Source organism: Apis cerana, linkage group LG12, assembly GCF_029169275.1.
Source record: "Apis cerana isolate GH-2021 linkage group LG12, AcerK_1.0, whole genome shotgun sequence".
Lineage (NCBI taxonomy): Eukaryota > Metazoa > Arthropoda > Insecta > Hymenoptera > Apidae > Apis > Apis cerana.
This window is the reverse complement of record NC_083863.1, coordinates 3558820-3581555: the sequence shown is the minus strand read 5'-3', so window position 1 is coordinate 3581555 and position 22736 is coordinate 3558820. Positions and strand designations below refer to the sequence as shown.

General features: G+C 23.4%; 1 protein-coding gene across 15 annotated transcripts in view; it reads right to left on the bottom strand.

Annotated features, from left to right (window-relative positions):
* Window positions 1-22736, bottom strand: part of LOC108004198 (ankyrin repeat domain-containing protein 50) — a 307200-nt gene that overhangs the window by 125823 nt on the left and 158641 nt on the right. For all 15 annotated transcript variants that reach the window (XM_017066936.3, XM_017066937.3, XM_062083374.1 and 12 more), the window contains exon 3: window positions 10261-10318. The gene's annotated coding sequence lies outside the window, so the exon portion shown is untranslated. The remainder of the gene's footprint in view (window positions 1-10260; window positions 10319-22736) is intronic.

Below are 22736 nucleotides of genomic sequence, written 5' to 3'. Positions count from 1 at the left end.
CGAATGCAATAGGGAGATGAAGGAATCGTATCCCTTGATTCGTTTCTCCGCCAAGCTTGACCGTTATTTTGACTTTCAATTTGCGTTTATGTAAGAGAATTAATCGTTGAAATCTCGTTATGCGGCTTGTACGATAATTTAATTTGTTACGGAACTTGAATAAGTTGGGATGTTTCGAAACCGATGCAATCAGAAGAATCGTATTTTTAATTCACGAGTGCTGTTATATTTTCAGAAGGAAAAATATTTATTATTTCATAATTAATGAAGACATTCAGTAGAAGTATTTCGTATTTTTCTGTATATTTTATGTTTTTTATATCTATTTGCTTTTGTGTCTTATTTTGATTTTGTATGTATTTATTATATTTTATAAATATACCTGTATATTTATTAAATTAATTATAGTTATAGAAAATTATCTAAATTAATTGAGAGACAAATTTATTTGAATAAACAAGTTTTGGGGTAATTGATTAAGAAAAATCAAATTTTTCAATACATCATAAAACAACTAGAAATTAATATTCAATTTTTAAATATGAACGTTTATTATGAATATATAATAAAGAGTATATTAGAAAAATTAATTAATTGTCTTTAAATATTATCCCAAGATATTTATCTCATGATGTTGAGATAATAAAATATTGAGATTTAAATTTAATATTTTAAATTTAGTATAAATATATAAATGCATATATATGTGTCTCAATTTATTCTTGAATAATCGATCATTTTGATTATTGGAATTCGAATAATCGATATTCTGCTGTATTTAAATAAGAGGTACTTTGCTATCTACTATTATTTTTATTTATTTTTATAATTAAAGATTAAGAAATTAAATTTAAAATATAAATAAAATAAATTATTAATTAAGTAAATAAAAATTTATTAATTAAATTAAGCAAATTTATTAATTTTAATTACATACATTTTTGAATCTGATAAATATATATTATACATTATATTGATATTATCTATTTGTGTAGTTGTAAAATTAACAAAAAGAAAAATCGTGTTAAATTAATTTTTCATAAAGTTCAAAAAATTCTTCATTCTTCATAAATTGATTCTTCTTCTTCATTCTCCATAAATTCAATTATATTGCTATAAATAAACCTAACCTAAATACTAATGTTATCTACAACGTAATATATCGCGTGCTAAACTAAATTGCATTTTCCTTAAATGTTTCGGCGCATAATTAGTTTACTTTATGGTAATAAAATAACCTGAATAGATAATATCAGTTAATATCACGTGCATCGTATGACAAATTGATCTTTCTGAAAAATCATACATTACAATAAACTAATCTAACCTAAATGCATAGTATCAATTACAGTCTAACGCATAATGGATATCTCAATCTTTGATATATCTCAAAGCTAATCCATATCGCGTGTTGAAGTGAATTGAATTTTCGAAAATCTAAATACGTTACCATAAACAAATCGAATCTAATATCAAGCCTAATATATAATAATCTTTGATGTATCTCAATATCAAATCTAATATATATCACACGTTAAAATAAATTGAGTTTTCGAAAAAATCTAACTGCATTACCATAAACTAATTCAACCTAAATACATAATATCAATTACTGCCTAATATATAACGAATATTCCAATGTTTGATATATCTTACTAACAAACTTCAATATCAAACCTATCGCGTGTCAGAGTAAATTGAGTTCTCAAAAATCTAAGTTACATTAGCATAAACTAACCTAACCTAACCTAAATACATAATGTCAATTGCGACCTAATACATAATGGATATTCCAATCTTATATCTCAATATTTTTTCCCGAAAGGCTGCTCTATCGATCGAGCAATCGAAGAAAGACTAACGCAATTAACGCGAGTCGCTTTTGTAGCGGAACGTGTCGACAGTGGAACGTACATAAATTTAACAACAGTAAGGCGTGCGTCCTAAGTCGTGCACACACGGTTGAGAACCGGTTCTCGGTGGCATTTAGTGCCCACGTCGAGTTTGTGGTTGCATACGATCGAGGAATCGACTAAGTTACAACAAATTAACAGGTCGTTTATCCACTTCTTTCCCCTTGGCACGGCCTATGCGCCATGCGCCATAGAAATAATCTAACTAAAAGCCGCAATTAATGACCTGCTACCCTTGTAGACAATAAACTTGCCGATCATAAATAAATTTACTCGCGCCAGTTATCCATTTTTAGTATACATTTTTTTATGTTCGTGTGCGTGTTACAGATAAAATTAAAAGAATAAACTTAATATCATTCGAGTAAACATATGATTTATACGTAAAAAATAAAAAATTTAATACTTATTTCCAAAAATATATTTTATACTTATTACGCGCATTAAATTTAATTTTTTTTCACTTTTTTGTTTTTTGGTCCACACGTAATCTCTATTATTATATGTTATATTATGTTATATTATCATATATTTTGAGCAAAAATTTAGAATAATAATTTTTGTTATAATTTAGATTTTAAAAAGAAATATAGAATTGAGAAATTATATTATTTTTCACTATTTATTTCGATTTAATATATACATATTACGATTATAAATATTCATTCTATTTCATAAATCATTGGATACTTGTTAACATGAAGATGGTTAGTTTTATTTATTTCTTCAAAGATATACTTGAGAAAATAAATATTACTGTGAATAAATATTGCTGAGTTTCCTTTCATAAATTATAAAGTTAATTATAATGCTAAATGATTAGAAAATAATGAGAAAACTTTAAAATATAGTATTCTAAATTTTACGATACTAAATCAAAACTTTGACTTATAATCAAGTTCTTATATATAATATAAGATTATTATATAATATAAGATAATATAAGATTTTAATATAAAATAATATTTTATCAAGGATTTACGCATTTAGTTTTTAAAAATTATTAAAAAATAATAAATATATCGTTGAAACAATTAATTAAAAATTTATTAACATTTATTTAAATAAAAATTTATAAAAAATTTAGATGCTATTATATTTAACATAATAATAATAATATTGATAAATAATTGTTTCATATATATATATAATTTCATATTTATATCAACATTATACATTCATAATGATTTTAAATATAAAATAGAATTATTATTATTAATCTTAATAACTTGTTGAATTTACATAAGATGATTATGAAAATTTTATAATTGATTATAATTAATTTCATTGAAATAGACTTATAAAATAACAAAATAATATTTTTTCATATATTTTAATCATATATTTTTAAATATATTAATGGAGTTAGTCATTTCCTGTAAAAAATTCCTATAAAAAATTATTAGATTATATATAACATAAATTATATATATACACATAATATAGCAAGAAACTATACTTTTACATCTTTTTTTTTAAATTTTTCTATATTCTTTAAGAACCATATATTTCACTTCATTCTTTTCACTTCTAAAGAAATTAATTATATTAAATTATTTCTGTTTTGAAGCAATAAATTCTATTTAAAATATGTCTTATCATATTCATTATTGATAATTGATAATTAAAATATCATAAAACATTATTGATAATTAACGAATACGTGGAAAATAATTGTATTTATATTAAAATGAGACATCTTATATATTTTGTATAAAAAATATGAAATAAAGAAAAGCATTTTTTATCATTAACTTTTTTATCTTCAATATCTCAAATGAAAGATTTGATATTTCTCAATTAATAAATTTGGATTCGCAATATTAATAAATATTTAATAAATTTATCTTTAAAAATGACTAATTCTTTTTTTATATTATAAAATAATAATAATAATAATAATAATAATGTTAATAATAATAAAAAATGATAAAATAATTGAATATAAAATGACAAAATATACAAGGATTTATTACAGAACGTGTAGAAACTGAGAACAAAAGGATAAAGTTACGTAGAAGGATCTAATCCGAAACTAACCGAAACCTAACCCAAACCTAGATTGCAGACGGTCCTGCTCTAAATCTGTTACATTACTCAAGCCTTTCTCGTGAATAAAATAGGATTTCTCCATACGATACCTTTCATTTTAAGAGCTACACAGAAAAACAAGGTATTCATATGAGATTCGTTTATTCATTTTTTTTTTTTAAATTTCTTTTTTCTCTTGTTACAGTAACATATGAGATTCCATTTCTAGATTATACCTACGCATTAGAAAGTGAGTGAAATACACAGTAGGCAGGTGCATTAGAAAAATTTTCTGAGTATATTTGAATATTTTTTGTGCATATTTGCATATTTTGCAAATATATTACGTATATGTACATACGATACAGTACATACAATAATGTTATTATAAGATTTTTATATACCTAAAACAAGTATTCAGATATTTAACTAATATGTAAAAATTATTTCAAGTTATTCGAAATATATATTAAATGTATTATTCGCTAAATGTTAATAACTTTATTTTATGTAAATTTAGCTATATAAGATTATAATAAATTATTATATAAAATTTTTCTTACATTTTTTTTGATCAATTTCTATTGTTTATCTGAAAAAATTGAGTTGAAAAAAAATCTTTCTACAAGTTATCATATGATATATTTTCTTAGAGAATATATCAGAATTTTTCGAATAATTTATTTATAATTATCGCATCCTATGGTATTTTAATTTATATTGTAACCAGAAATTTTATTTAGAATATGATTAAAATATCATACAAATGAAAATTATATCGGAAGAAATATATATATTTTTTTATGTTGTTTGTGAAAAATTTATATAAATTTATATAAGAAAATTTATATATTTTGAAAAATTTAATTTAAAAAAAATTTTTGTGTATAATGTAATCATATGTGAAATCAATCATCATCTTTTTATCATTTTTATATTTTGTATACAATTTGAATTAGAAATATTTTTTATAATAGTATAACATAACAAATCATTAAAACTTGAATATTTTATAGTTTAAGTTTACTTATCTTGTACGAAGATAAGATTAAAAAGGAAATAATACTAATATTTCATTCTTCGGAATAACATTTAAAAAAATTACATTATATATAATCTATTCACAATATTTCATAAAACGTAGTTACTTCTTTCAAAAAAAAATATCTCTTTCTCGATTTTTTATATTTTTGAGACACTCTCTTTCCTTTTACGTCCTTTTTTCTTTGCATATTTATAAACAGTCCCTAATTTAATCCTAATTATAAAAAGGTACAACGAACACTGACTGAGAAACACCGACTAATATCACATCTCACGTTAGTTCACATTTGAGTGTCATCTCATCATCCTCGTTGCTTAAACATCCAATAAATTATGAACGGGAGTATACCCAGCGATGTTCATCCCGACGATAACGTAACCCTTGGTCGCGAGACACACTCCTCGTCAGTTTCATTTTTAGTTGTATCGACACGTGTGCGGGGAAATATCGCTGGCAGCGAGGCTCGTTAACGCGGCCTGAAAGCGCTCGCGCGATGGTTATTTTCAACGTTATTCAACATCTTTTTCATGCGCCCGTGTTCCTGAAAGGGATATTAAGAGAAACGTCGAGGTCTCACCGGTTGAAAAGGATGTAACCTGCGCGAAACTTGGAACGCCACTTCTCAAAGAATTTTAATTCACCGGGTTCGTATGAAAAAGAAAAAGAGGAAGAAGAAGAAGAAAAAAAAGAAAGGAAGAAAGAAATAAAAAAGAAAAAAGAAAACACGGGAGGAATATAATACCGGCGGGTGGTAAATGTCACTTTCTCTTCCAAGTACCACCGTTAACGAGAGTTAAACGACGATCTTAGGAAGGTTTCAGGCGATCACGTAAAGGTACGTGATGAGCGAATGAGCATCTCGTGGGTGTAAGTGATACGTTCGTTTTGTAATTCGCTTGGCAAATGCAACGATGGTTATCAAGACGATACGCTGATTTTTGGCGTCACGTAGCGGCTACGTGATGGGTTAATGTCATTCGATGGAAAATATACCCTTTTGATTTATTTTGGCATGGAGGATATGATGATTTTTATTTAGAGTTTGTAGTAGAAGATGAATTTGTATCATAAATTCACTTGATAAAACATTGTATTTTAAATTTATTTATGTATTTTAATTATATGTATACGTAAAAAAATTTGAAAAGTTTCATATGAATATATGTATAAATATTACAGATTTTATAGAACTTTTGATTTTATTCCTTTTTCTAAAAGTAAAGAAAAATTTAATTAGTATAAATTCGGATAATAATATGAGACACTCTTATTATTGAAAAAAATAAATCATGGAATTATATTAAAGTATTAATAGTAAGATTTTATTAATATATAAGCATAATGATAGCATATGAAATGTAATAAAAAAGTTAAATGGACAATTTATCTTGTTTTGCAGTAATCATATATGTAAATTATGCTTTCTAGACGCAAATCATGATAAGCGTATAATTAGCATAATAAATATTATATCTATAATTTGTCTTTAAATTCTTCGAAAAATTTTAATTGTATTATTATTTTATATTTCTACGAATTTGTCATTTCACTTTCTTTTATTACATAATTAAAAACACGAAGATTTCAAATCATTATTAATATACTGAAACTATTATTATTATATAAACTAAATAACTAAAATAAATTTTATTTTAACAGGCATGTTAATTTTTTATTACAATTAAATATAGAATGCTTAAAATCTAATTAAACGAAAATATTTTAACAATAATTGTTATGGTAAAGTAACACTAATAGTACAGTAAAGTAACAGTAATTGTATGGTTTAATAATATTTGAAACGAAATTATTGTCAAAATTATTAATACTACATATAAATCAAAAGTTTGATATCTTGTATTTCTATCCTATCTTACATTCATATCTTTTTCTCTATAATTTCATTAAAAAAAATTATACAATAATCAATTGGAACTCATTATAAAATCTAAAACTTTTCACATTTAATTTGTTTTTTTTTTTAATATTTTTATATTATTTTTATATTATATAAATATAAAAATAAAGATAAAAGTAATATAAAAGTAAAAATCAATTTATATAATATAATAAAATCTAATCGTAATAATATGATAGTTACCTTTTCTTAATTTGATTTTTATTATCAATATCTTTCCTAATTCTTTTAATATAGCGTTTATCATCTTAAAGATCATATATTAAAGAAAGTCTTTTTCTACTTTTTCGATTTACATACATTTACAAAACATCATTTTTCACACGAATGCTTCATTGCATTTTTATATAATGTCTAGAATTTACTTATAATCTTTGTTTCTTCTTAAATTCTTTTAACACTTCTTTAATATTTTTCTATTATTAGAAGAAACTTTTAAACTGAAAAATAATTGTAAATAGTTTATATTTTTTAAATGAAAATAAACAAATTTAAAATTCAATTTAAAATTTTTTCTTAAAGATTTTTAAAAAATTTTCTCTTTTATTAGTTACATAAAAAAATTTAAATTTAATTTAATTTCGAATATATATATATATATATATAAAATATTATATTTTAACATCGATTTGTACAACATTATTTTAAAATGAGTATTTATATAATATATAAATTTGTAATGAATAACGTAAGAAAATAATAACTAATTGTATAATATAATAATATATAATATTATAATATAATCAATATAATAATATATAATATAAATCAATCTATTTCAAGAAATAAGAAATGAAAAATAAAATATTATATATTTTATTGCATTTTAATTATAAATTATAAATTAAAAAAATAAATATTTGTATATTAAAAAATATTAACATTTTTAATAATATTTCAAATTTTATTGTAAATGATAAATAGCATTTGCTTGAAGTGAACAATTTTTCATTTTTCTAACCCGTTTGATTTATTTTAAATTTTCCTTATATTTCTTCAGAACAAGTCATTCCCATAAATCACATTCCAAAATATCTACCAATTTTCAATCAATGTGTAACTAAAATAAATAATTTTTGAACATGAATGTAAAAGAGATTTAATCGTAACAAGTTTTATATATTTTTAATAATGCGGTGTCAATAAATATTTCAATATCCAATAGATAATATTATCCATAGATTATAATACAAACATTCATTTCTGGAATTATTGTAATTATAACTCAGAAATATTTTATTATCGATTATTGCAAACAATCTATAAGTATAATCTATAAGATCTTCTATCTATCTATCTATTTCAAGAGATCAAATTTACAAGTAAAAGAAACTGGAAAAGATCATGTAAACGAAATTAAATAATATTTTAATAATCTTTTTCTGTAGATTCAGCTTTATATTCTTAAGAGAAAAATAAAATTAAAATTTTTAAATTTATACAATATAAATATATTAAAAACATGTAAAATGTGTAAAATATCTTCCTACCCGTGGAAGGATTCATTCATGGTAATAGAAGGCATAAAGAATAAAAAATAACAATAGTTTATTTTAATTTAGTTTATTATACAAATTTTCCTTTTTTTCAACTTCTTTTCTTATAATTAATTTTTTCCATCAAATTTTTTCTTCGTCGACTTTTGAGAATAATAATATTATATAATCTCCACACGACAAGACATCATAATATAATTAATATCATATTTTCTTAACGAAAAAATTAAAGATTTTATATATATAAATACTTGAAACTTGGAACTTTTTTATAAAAATACAAAACCATATAAACTTCGCTCTCGAGTATTACCAATTTAATTAATTTCCAGCGAAGTTACCGTTAAAAACATCCTCTGAACCGCATCCTTTGATCTACATCCTCTGCACATATATACATGTGTAACCTAGAATTCGATTTAACATTTCCAAACGCAGACGCAAATCCCTTTCGCATTTCTAGTAATTCGTAATTTTCAAAAGCGCCTAAAAGGGAAGGCTGATCAGGTAGTTACGCGAGCGTTGCATTCGTTTATCCAAAATGTTGCGATTCCCAAGGCTGAAAGGTTTCGATGCGTTGGAAATAAAAGGATTGAAATGGACGCGGTTATGAACGCGGCCGTCATTTTGTTCACGGTTGTATACACGTATCTATGGACGCCACAGGATTTTCTCCTCGACGTTTCCCACGTTTTCGCCAAGATCACATAACGCGAATGTAATTCCTCGCCTTTCCTCTTCTCTGCTTGCCGTGCGCAGAATTTTCGATATTCGCGAAACGAAGGAATTGAAATTTCGCTTGCCACGAAGGGAATTCTATTTAAAGGGGAACGAGGATTTGATCAAGGAAAATGCAAATATCACGGTTTCTTTTGATCGTTTCCACAAATTTCCTTCGACTTTTTTTAAATATCTTTCAAATTAGTGTTTTAGTCAAGTTAGTGAGGGAGTTGATCAATGTTAATTAATATTGTTACGGAATAATTTTGGATTTTAAGTTTTTTAAGATTTTAACTCGTTATTTGTAAATTTAATTCAAATAAAATACAAAAGATTCATTTCGAGAGGATCGAATTTTACAATTAATCGAAAATCTTAATAAGATTATGATTTTGTTTGTTCTTTTTCTGTGAATCAAAATATATCGGTATTTTATAAATCGAATTATTCCTTACACATTGAGAGACATTTTATCGAATTCAAAGAAGTTAAATTTATTATGGGATATTAATATACTTTTCTAAAAAAATATCAAAATTTATTTATTAAGTTTGTATTAGACGAAGAAGAGAGAGATTTAACTGGATATTTTTATATCTAAAATAATCTAAATTATATCTAAAATTTTCTAAAAAAATATCAAAATTTATTTATTAAGTTTGTATTAGACGAAGAAGAGAGAGATTTAACTGGATATTTTTATATCAACTATATATGTTTTGAACTCTAAAAATAAATATCCAAAAATGTGTTTCATAAATATATTAACAGGATCTCATAATAACTCAAATTTATAATTAATTAATATAAATTTATAAATAATTAAGAAATTAGATTTATTTTGAAACATAATTTATATAATGCAACTTTCTATTTATTTATTGTGATCTTGAAGTGAAAAACATTTTTAATTTTGACACGTTAATTCTGAATATATAGTAAGAAATTTATATTATAATTATTGTAGAATTTAATTATTTAATTGTTGTTCACTTGAATCATGACCATTAAAAAAAGAAAATAAAGACATATTGATTATAAATTTTTATTTTGCAAAAACGTTAGATTGTATTATATCGTTTCCATCTTATCACCCATGTGTTACTCTTTTGATAGCATAATAAAATGAACGCTTACCGTGTCTCTCGATGAATCTCTTTCTTTTCTCTTTTCCTTTGATGGTACCTTTGTATTTCTGTAACAAAAATAAGAAAAATCTTGTTAACGAAAGCGCAAATTATATTGAATTATACATAATTGAATAATTAATTATAGTTTTATTTAATTATTATTCTCATGATAACAGAATAATAAAAATACGTATTATAATTCCACCAACTCTCTTGACTCACCGAGTACTTCCTCTAAAAGGATTTTAAAAAGGATTTTCGTCGTTTAGATCTGAACAGGGTGATAAGTGGCGCCTTTTGGAATTCTGTTGCACGTGCCTCGAGCGACGAAAAAATTAGACTCGTTTCCTCGCGAAATTAGCAGCGCGATAAGTCGGCCGGCGGAGAAAAGGAGTTATTTTGACTGAAAAATCGGCGAGCGACTAGAGAGAAGTCCGGTGGAACAAAGGGCGAAGATAATACGAATGGAAGAAATGGTAGTGTGCATTTTGTTCCGGCAAGAGGACTTATTACCAACTTTGCTTCGTTTTGTTCTTATTTTGGGACAAAAGATGTCAGGTGGGAGGATGGTAAATGGATCGAGAAATGGACGGTGAAACGAGTTTCATATTTTCATTCGTTATCTTTAGTAGTGCGCCATTTTTATTCAGGATTAAAATTTTATAATATGTAAATGTTGAAATTTAAAATTTAAACATTAAAATTATGTATGCAAATTCGTAGTGAAATATAAATATCTACTTTCGGTTTAAATTCAAATTCATATTAAAATTTTGAAATGGAGAAAAATTAGAAATGAAATTGAGATTGATTAAATTTAAATTAATTATATGAATTATATAATATAAATTATAAATTTATTATTATGTATATATTTTTGAATTGAAAGAAACAGCATAAACTGTGATATTATAACTCTTTTCTGCTGGCCAATTGATTCTCTCGTGATTTTCTATAATATTCTTTCATAATATATGATATCATATGATATGATATAATATGATGTTATATAATATTCTGTAATAAAAATGTTTAAGAATAAATTATGATGTTTTATCTATTAAAACAAAGTATACATGTTTACATTAGATGTTAATAATGAATATAATAGTTTAATTTTCAAAAAAGTTTTTTGCTTATTTAAAAAATAAATATTTTTTCAAATTAAAAAATTTTAAAAATCAAATAGAAATATATTTGATAAAAGATAGATAGAATAGATATTTATAAATAAATTTAATCGATTATCTATATTTTTCAATATAAATTAAAAATTTTCAGAACTATGTGTTAATATATATTCACTCTCGAAAATCATAAAAGAAAATACTTAAGAATGCTGTCAAACTATGCAAGAGCATTAAATCTGAAATAAGTATAGAATATGAGTTTCAAAACTCATCTTCTGATATTTCAGATATTGAAATTCTTCATGAAATTTTTGATAACGTAATATAATATGATATAATTTTATGTAGTGAATATTATTTAGCAATATAACTCTATGGAAATATGGATTAAAAATTTTCGAAACTATGTGTAAATATATTGGTCCTCGAAAACCATAAAATTCTTAGTAGAATGTATGAAAAAGAGAATTAAATATTTTTTGTTAATAATCGAATAAACATAATTAAAAAATTATTTTTTTATTATTTTTTTATATATTTTTATTATTATTAATAGAATTTATTGTTCATATTGTTCTCTCTTTTACGAGAATTTCTAAAGAAATAATTTATTTATATATTTATAAGTTATAAATATATAATATAAATAACATATTTATTAACATATTATTATATTATGTATTTTTATAAAATGATATATTTTCATAATAGAGAAATTTATTTTTCTTTTATCATACATAACTTTATTAGTTTATCTAAATTTTGAATAATTTATGAATTTGATTTCTTAGACGAAATATAAAATTGACGATCATATTATTATTTCTTGCTTTATTTATTTCAATTTAAATTTAAATTCGTTTTTTTTCAAATCAAAATTTTAAAAAGATTAAAATTCAAGATATATAATTTTTATTTTTTTATATTGAAAGAAATATTTAAATTTTATTTGATATTCATTTTGATTAAAAAATATTTCAAAATTCAAAAGAAGACACAAATATAATATATTTTACAGATTTATTAAAAATAGAGTATTGATAAAAAATTGATATTGTTCAAACCTGTGAAAGATAGATCGAAACATAAAGAACATATTTTTATTGATCGTTTCATTCAGGAAACGAGCTGCGCTTGTTTTGATCGAAGCAGTACGGTTACAATCGTGGTAGGTACAATTGGAAACGTGTACAGCCATGACAGACAATTTTCGTTTTATTGTTCCGTCGCTAGTTGAGATACATTCAACCATCAAAAAATGATATACTCTTTGTTTGATTCAATGATTGTTGATTGTCAATATATCGAACCAATTGAATACGTATGTATCTTTTTTGAAATTTAAATATTCGTATATTTCCTAACTTGATTCTATAATAATCTAGAAAGAAATAAATACTTCATTATTTGTAGGAAATTTTCTTCTGTCCAAAATATAATTTTTATTTCAAAAATATCGAAAATTTAAATATTTCTCATTACGAAAATTTTCAAAAAATTATTCATCGTCACTCGTAACTTGTTTTGAAGAAGCATTTCTTGGTTTAATAGTGATATTTTATAATAGCAGGTTTCATAATGTTGCAAATGAATCATTATTGATAAAAAAAATAAAATATATTTTATTGAAAATAATATAAAATAAAAAATATCGTAGAATAATTTTAAAATAATGTAATAAAATAATTCTATAATAATAACAAAATAATCATTTTTTAATACTTGAAAGCAAGTATTTATAAAATGGTGATGTCAAATATTATATAGTAAATAGAATTTAATATCGAAAAATTGCATGAAAAGATTTATGATTTTTCTCGTAATCAACTCAAATAGTGTGGATTTCTTTTACCAGAAAATTCGTTTATTCTGATTTTCGTTCTTTTTTTTCATTTATTATCCTTTTCTATATTTGGCTTTGATCGAACCATGGGATTAAATTTCGACTTCACTATTCCATCAATTCCTGGTTCTCGATTTTCGTACAATTATCCAACTTTTATTATGTAACAGTGTGCAATATCAAATTCTGATGAACTGAATTCAAACTCTGAAAAACTGAAAAATATCTTATGGAAATTTAATTATAAATTATTAATATAAAAGATTATATATATTCGCGATATGGATATTTTTAAAATATTTATTTTTAGAAATTGTTTTTTGATAGAAAATTAGATGAATTCAGCATTTTTTTTTTATTCTTTATGTAACATCTCAAATTTTTATCATTTTAAAAATAATTATATTTTACGATTGTTAAATCTTTCTTTTTTTTTTAATTAAAATTCAGCTACAAATATTATAATAAATGAAATTACGAAAACGTGAAAACCTATTAAATCCATTACATCTCAATGTTTCATTACGTAATTCAGATCAGCATATGAATCGCAGAATCGATAATTTCACTCCATTCTCCCTATTATATTCGTTATCTTGACACGTTGTTAAATAATTCTACGAGAATTTCGACCGAACAAATGAGTTGGAAGATAATAATTAAAATATAATTCAATAATGATTAAAAACTGAAAAGAGACGAGAAAATTAGAGAAAACCAAAAATACAAATAGCAAATGAAAGTTTAAAATAACTATCACATTTTGATAAATTATCTTATTATATTATACATATTAAGTGAATTTTTTAATTTAAAAATATAATATAATTGGATATATATTTTTCTATAAAACTTTCTTTTAAAGTATATTATCAAATGAAAATATTTTATATTTATGTGCAAATGAATATGATGAATGAATATGAATTTGATTACATGTTTGTTGTTAAATTTTTCAGTTGTATTAATAGATACAATTTTAATTATAAATTTATAATTTTTTAATTTTCAATAAAAAATTTTCAATAAAAATAAACTTATTTTATCATATATATTCAAAAAATAATAATTAATATAAATAATAACAGAAATTGTAATTAATTACGAAATTAATATTTTATAATTTTCTAATTTCGAATAATATAGAATTAATCTTAGTTCATTATTCATTCATACGCATATTTAATTTATTTTTTCATGATCCTTGTCTTAACCTAACTTAACCTAATCATAATATACATAATATTATACTGTGTACTGTATACTGTGTATATTATACCATATACATATATTTTAAATATTATATTAATTAAGATAGTAATACATGTTTTTTAATAAAAGTTTATATGTATAATAATATAATAAGCTATACGTTGAGTTAATTTCTTTTTATTGAAATTAATTCTCACAGCATTTTTTCATAAGTACTATTTTATCTGGAATACAATATATTTATAACACGATGAATACTAAAATCTAAACATTTTGTGATTTAAAATTTTACTCTCGCACCATCATAAAATTATATTTTTAAAAAAATGAAAAGAAACTTTAAAGATTTATTTCATCCTTTTCAATAAAAGAAATATTCAATTAAAAAAAAATTAATTTTTGATATACACATATTTTATACAATTACAACAATATTTTCACGATTTATACATATCGCGATCTGATATTTTTATCCCTGTTAACAGTTTCATTTACACAAATGTGTGCTTTGTTTTACCAAAAGGTAAAAACAATTTGCTTGATTGTTCGTTTAGTTCGTTAATTTAACATTTATTCTCTTCACAACTATTCACAAATGTTTGCGAACTTCGAGATTCAACCATTGTTTTCGTCCATTATCATCGTGCGAGCTCGCAAATTATTTCCGAACAAGCCAACACTTTCAGCGACATTCATTTGATAACACCGTTATTAAACTTTTGACTATCCCAGTGTATAAGGATAAAAAAAAGAGAGATGGGACGACTTATACTTTGTGCCCGCATAAAAGGATCCCTCATCTCGAAAAATATTACACGCGTTTCCGGTGTCCGTCACCGGTTACCACGTTTGAATTAAAACGTAATTTTACCCTCGAGAAGAAAGAAGAGAGAGAGAGAGAGAGCGCAAAGAAGGAAGAAGGGCCCGTGTCGTGGAAAATCCGCGTGGAAATGAAAAGTCTGGTAAAACGGAACATTATACGTGCAAATGGCGGCGTTAATAGATGTACACGAGGCGGAAACGTCATCAACGCCATGGTTATCCAAATGTTTTTCCCTGTTTTCCGCTCTGAGCGCAATCCTTAATGGCCGGGGGAACACTTTTACTTAGGGCGGATCTAAAAATGTTTCTTCGTTAATCCCGTTCCTTTCTTTTATTCCCAAAGTGTATTTAGCAACTTTCCTTGGAGGATTTGCGTAAAATGTTGAGATATTAGATGCGATGGAACGTGGTTTATGATGATAGAAATTGAATATTTTTCCTTCTTATTCGTTTCCTCGTATCGTTCGTATTATTTTTTAAACACTTACCAGTCTTATTATTTTCGATCTTTCATTTTTTGAATATTGATATTTGAAAAATTTAAATAATTTTTGTTTTATTTTCATGAAATAAGGCATTTGCTTGAAGAATGAAAATAAATTTTTTAATTTCAATTGTTTGTTTAGGATTAATTTAATGGTAGGTGGATAAGGAAAGTGTAGTAAATAAAGTGTCAGAGAAATAAATTTTCTAAGAATTAACTATTTTTTCGATTTCGTTCGTTTTACTGGAATGTGAGAAAGAAAAATATTTCTATGAGATAGATAACGTTTTGTTTTACGATACGTATATTAAGAATTTTAGAGATCTGCTTCAAAAATTGGAATTTTAATTCCAGATGAGGATTATTTTGCGATAGTTAGATGCACAATTGGCAAAGTACTATTATAATTGTCTAACGTTTAATGATGTAAATGTCCTTTTTAAAAAACATTAAACGTGAAAGAATTAATAAATAAAACAAACAATAAAGATATTTAGTAAGGGAAAGAATAGAAAATATTTTTAAGATAATATAATAATAAAATTAAGAGTGTTCCAATTAATATCGTTAGAAAGATCAGTTATTTATTTATAACAGTATATAGTAATTATTCTTTTTTTATTTTCTATTTTATTCATTTATTTTATTTCTTATTTCTCAAAAAAATGTATTTCATTTCTGTTATAAATTAGTTATGTTGGATGTGTATTCATAACTTCTTTAAGGTTTTCATAGCTTGGATTTTTATGATCTTTTATTAAGGCATACACACACAATATCAGTGAGTTTTCTGATTCCTAAAGAAGTTAATGCAGTACTACGTTGGAAAGCAAAATTCTTTTAGATTCATACTGAAAGCTTCAATAAAAGATATTCGTGTATAAATATAAATTACAATATTATTAACTTTTTCCTAAATTATATTTAAAAATATATAAAATATGATAATATTATTTTAATATTATACAATAAAAATGTCAAGTTTATTACTAAGCTTAGATACTTTAAAAACAAAAAATAATCCTTAAATTTAAAAATAATTATTTTTAAAAAATAAAACAATCTTGAAAGTATATTGATTAAAATTAATCAATTACTAGCAAAATTAAAAAATCAATAATTACTTGATATCCTATTTATGAATTTTTGATGATTTCTTTTCTATAAATATACTAATAAAATTGGAAATGTGTATAATACTATATTATATTATATTATTATTATGCTAGAGAAATGACGTATCTAATGTTTTACATTATATGCATTAAGTTTAAGTTTCGACAAAGTATGAAATGAAGCATAAAATGAAGCATAAAATAAAATTTAAATTGAAGCATAAAAATGTTTAATCGTCCATCAATATTTCATATAAACTTGTTTCGATTTAATATTACGTATGATTTGACATTTATTTTCATATATTATTTAATATATTATATATATATATATTACATATTTATGTAGATAGATTATGTAATGATAAAGTAAATATAGTTTCATCGTAAGAAGATTCACCATCTTCAAGATATCAAGGCAAAATTACACTTTACACTTTGAACGTGCATCACGGATGATTCATCCATAATAAATGTGAAAGATGAAAGGAGCATGTACACTATAGTTCAAAAGTTTTGAAAGCAATTCGTTTTGTGTTGGTATATAAAGTTTTTTATTCTACAAATTGAGTGTGAGCTTTCAGAGTTACGAATAAATCATCGAATGCAATTTATCAAGAGTATGAATAAAGAATCTTAACTTTATTTATTGATCACTAGACTACAGATTTTTATGCAAGCACATATTTTTCTACATTACGTATGTTTTACATATTTTTCATAAATATACGAGTATATTATATACTTTTTTTCCTGACATTAATTTTATTTATATTGATAATCGAATATTACAAATAAATTTTTAATTTAATCATATTTTAAATGAAACTTTTGATATAATATTGAAAGCTGGAAAAATACTGAATAGTTAATTTTGTAGAAGCAATATAAGAATGATATATCGAATATATTGAAGCAATATATTACGTGACGTCTTCTAGAATATTTTCTTTAATTCTTTCAGATAGACAATTTATCAAAAAAAAGAAAAACATGAAGAAATTTTTATGTAATATTAATTATATATAAGTAAATTTATGTAATAAAATTATTAATATTTTGCAAATTTTATATAAAATTATATATTGAATATCTGAATTTGTTTTAACTGCATAAAAATTGCAGTGATCTATTAATCTTTGGATAAAATGCAAATATTTATATCTTTCATTGTACATAAATCATTTATGATACTGAAGCGTGAAATCTGATTTTCTTAATACAAATCTCAAGAAATATAATACACTTGTTTATTTTGGATATTGATCATAGTTTTGAAGATTTATGAATATCGAATTTGAGAAATGAAAGCTGGAGTAGACTTATATTTATTCAATGATTGAATTCAATTTATTAGTTTTCAAAATGTCAGTTAGTCCAAATTATTTCTATTTTGGCTTATATATCGTTTAATCAAGTATTAAAATAAATCCAACTTTTTACGTATATATGCTTTTTTGTTTATTTTATGGTAATTTTCAGATATTCAATTTTATTTCAAAGATATTTATAATTTCGATATATCTTTAAAAATATTTCCATATATTCATCTTTCTATGGAAAGATATTCTCAACTTTTGCTAGCACAAAAGTGCATAAACATTCGTTATTCTGTTTATTTGTTATTGAACAAGTTTATATCTAGTCATATACTGTTTCTCTATGAATGAATCGTCCATCCATTTATCAAAAGAAATTGGTTCATCAGTCATTTTGAATGTTCACTTTGAATGAAATGCGGATGAAAACAATGTTTTCTTTTCGTACACACATGAATCATTCGTTATGTACATCCAAAGTGAAAAATATTAATTTTTTTTTTCTTTTTCTCATCTTTTTGATTTTGATCACTCGAAATGCAAATGGAAACAATATTTACGCTATACATGAATCATTCATGATTCAAAGCTGAAGAAGATTGAATTCTTCTTCTAATCAAAGTATCACTTTCACGTAATACGTTGTTTCATCCAATCTCTCTCTCTCTCTCTTAAATACATTTCGAAAAAACTCTCATCTCATCCATCTTGCTCACTGTCATTCTCGAGTTACCCCTCGAGTTATCCAACAACAATCCTCTCACTATTTTTCATCATCTCATTTACAATCAATCTTGCACCAAAAATGTATCCCTCAAATTACCAGTTTGCTCTCCAAACGAATCGACTTGTACACGGAATGGCCAATTTTTCGGCCGAAGTACACTCGAGCAAGAAATAAGAGCGTTGGAAAAGCGTTTGGAGAGAGGGCGAGGGTTGTTGGCGATGTAAATGCTACGAAAAACACTTAACGGCCTTTTTCATCACTCTTCTTCCCCGCTGTTGACGACAACTTAAGGAACGCTACTTGTTTACTTTAATCTATTTCGATATTAAGGTGTACCAGTCATTTTGGGAAAATTATTCGTTGCAACGGTTTAACCCTTTACACTCAGTGATTAACTCAGTTTATGTAGAAAGACGAAGATTGGAAGATTCAAAGACAAAATTGAATATGAAAATAAGTATTATTTGAGCTTCGTTAAACGTAGCTTTGAGATGTAAAATTTGATAAAATGTTCAAGATGATTTTTGAAATATGAATTTTTAATAAATATTAAATATTAATAAACGCAGTCTGATATAAAGTAAATACGAAAAGTAAATAATTTAAGTTTCTTTCTATCAAGGACAAAATTGAATAAAGATAATTAATAATTAATATTAATATATGTAATAATAATAATAATAATAATTAATCAATGCAAACATACAATAGAAAGGTACAATAGAAAGGTATAATAAAATCAATTACATAAATTGGATATCTATCAGAAAATATGTTAGATAGAAAATATTTAAAAAAAAAATATTTGTTTCTTTTGAATTCACAGTAATAAATATATTTTCTATGATTTCTTAATTAAATACTTTTTGTTTTTTCAAAGTTTTCTCTCATAATATACATAATAAAATTTATGATTTATTATACTATTTTCTATTTTACCATAACATCTTATATTTATATATTTTCAAAAATTATAATATTTTTAATGAATATTATATTGCATTTGGTAGAAAACTTTTTATTAGATATTTCTTTATCGTTTAAAATCTTATTGTTAGATCTTGCATTTTCGTGAAATTGCACAAAAAATATTTTCTTAATTGTCGAAAAATTTAGCATCAATGATGATAATTTTCCAAATATAATCTCTAATATTTATTTTCTTGATAGAATTGTCTTATATTTTATGAAAAAAATCCGCATTAAATTTTAAGATTATCTTAACAATGTTAAACGATTATTTCATCAATTATGTTTCTAAAAAATATATTTACTTATAATTGGATAATAATATTTCTTTTAATAAATATATAAAAATAATATAAGAAATAAGTTCTCGCTGAAAATATTTCTTTTGACGATACTTATTTTGAATTTTTTACATCGTAATAAAATCTTGTTTTAATGAAACAAAAATTTTATTTTGCGGTTTTATAAAAGAAATTCAGAAAATTGGAGGGTTAAAGTTTAAATGTCTTTTTCGTTTTTTTTTTTTTAATTAACTTTGTAATTCTAGGCAATGAAATAATAAAATTTTAAATGTATATGTATACGTAAAATATATTTTTTTGTATTTTAAATTTTAATACTGTATTATTGTAAAATGTTGTATTCTGTTGTAAAAAATATTTCTAAACGAAATTGTATTCAAAAGAATCAAAGAATACTGAAATTTTAATGGTGGATTTTATTCAAAAAGATTACATCAAAAAGATTTTTTTTCTAAAACAATTTATAACTCTACGTATTTTCATTAAAATTGAGACTTTGAATATCTTATAAATTTTTCTAGAAAAGATAGTATCTAAATACTTTCACAAGTTACTGTAGATAAAAAAAATTTTTTTTCATTTTTTTATTTTAAATGTATTCTAGCTATACGATATATTATCAATTTTAAATTTGTAATTTTAATCGTAATTTATAATTTGTAATTTTAAATTTCTTATTTTAAATTCTTTCATTAATGCTTATTTTAATCGACATCCATATAGATATCTGTGAATGCTCATTGTAATCGGCTTTCAGAGATTAATTGCACGATGTAATAATCGTTTTAATTTTGTATTCAACAAAATATATGTTTTGTAGAAAGTCTTTTGTATAATAAACGTATAGGATATAAAACGAGTATAAAATGTTAAATATCTCAAAATATATAATAGATATTAACACAAATTTTAAATGTATTATGATGAAAAATTATATTTAGAATACGTGTATATAACAAAATAATTGTATATAGAACAAAATAATTTTTTTCTTGTTAATTTAAATTTGTAATATAAATATTCCCTTTTCAAGTTGTTTATAATTTAAGTTCAAGAAAGCATATTCGAAGCCGAGTAATATTATAATAAACAAAGAAAATAAAGAAAACTATTTACTATTTTTTATAAACAAATTCAAATGAAAAATTAGTGTAATAATAAATACGCATAAAAAATGAATAAAGAAATGGTTTTTATTATTATAATTATGATATAAAATAATTTTTAATTAAAAAAATCTAATAATTTTATTTTTAATTTTTTTTATATATAATTATAAAATTATTTTCATTTAATTTCATTTGTTATTAAAATTTAGTTTAACGAATATTTTAATTTATTGATTTAATTTATTTATATTCATGTCACAACTAATTGGAATCAGGAGCGGGCAATAAGACATTTTTTCGCTCCTTATTTATTATCAATCTATATTATTTATTATCAATCTATATTATCAAGATATTATTTAAAATACATATAATTATCAATAATATCAGATAATAACAAATAATATAAGAATTTTTATTGTTAATCATTCATTTTCAAAGTCAGTCTAATTTCACTCACAGACAGAAAAAACAAATTAAATATTCATTATTATTTCCACCAAAAAAATAATAATAATAAAAAACAGAATTATCCGCAAATAAATCCTCTTCTACGAAGAAAGAAAAAAAATGTTTATTCGCTTTAATAAAGAGATCTACTTAAGGGACACTCCATTTCCTCGTACCTAGTAATGAAACTTTATTTACTAAAAATTCTCCAACCCAGAACGATCCGCTTGAAATAATTAAATCGTGGAGCAGTATCGCGCGAATGTTCACCACGTTCAAGGATACTTTCTTCTCCTGGGTCTTCTAATGCGGGACGCGTGCAAAGAGATTTCTCTGGGAAACGAGATCTTCCGCTCGGTCCGGATAAAAACGAGTCCGCCGGATAAAAAACGAGGACTCGCATTAGGAAGTCGAACGTCGTCGTCTGCCAACTGGACATCTCTTGGGTACGACGATATTTATTTAAGAGTTGGCCTCGAATTTCCGGATGATAATTAATTTATCTTGGAATTTAATTAGGAAATAAAAGATAGAGGGAGGGAAGGAGGGAGGAAAAAGGAGAGACATTCTGAGTCGTCGCGACAGATGATAAAAATATATCGATTTCGGTTGATTGAAACTTGAACGAATTTACTTTTGATAAAAGGTATCTAAAAATAATGGAACGAAGCTTTTATTAAGCTTTTATTAAAATCAATTAAAATTTTATTGTACGTGTTATTAGATTAATATAACCAATCTTTATTATTTTCTTTTTATTAATTTTTCACGCTACGTTAAAAGTAGGTAATTTCATTAATATTAGATTATACTATATTGAAATTGAAAATAATAATGGAGAGTGTCTTTTTAATCTTCTATGATCGTTTTTCAAATTTAAATAAATTTTATTTCTATTTATTATTAAAAATATTTTGAGATTTTAGAACTTACTCTATTTCGATGGCCAATTTCGAGTTTTCCAAATTCGAAGGTGATATTTTCTTTTTAAGCAGACTTAT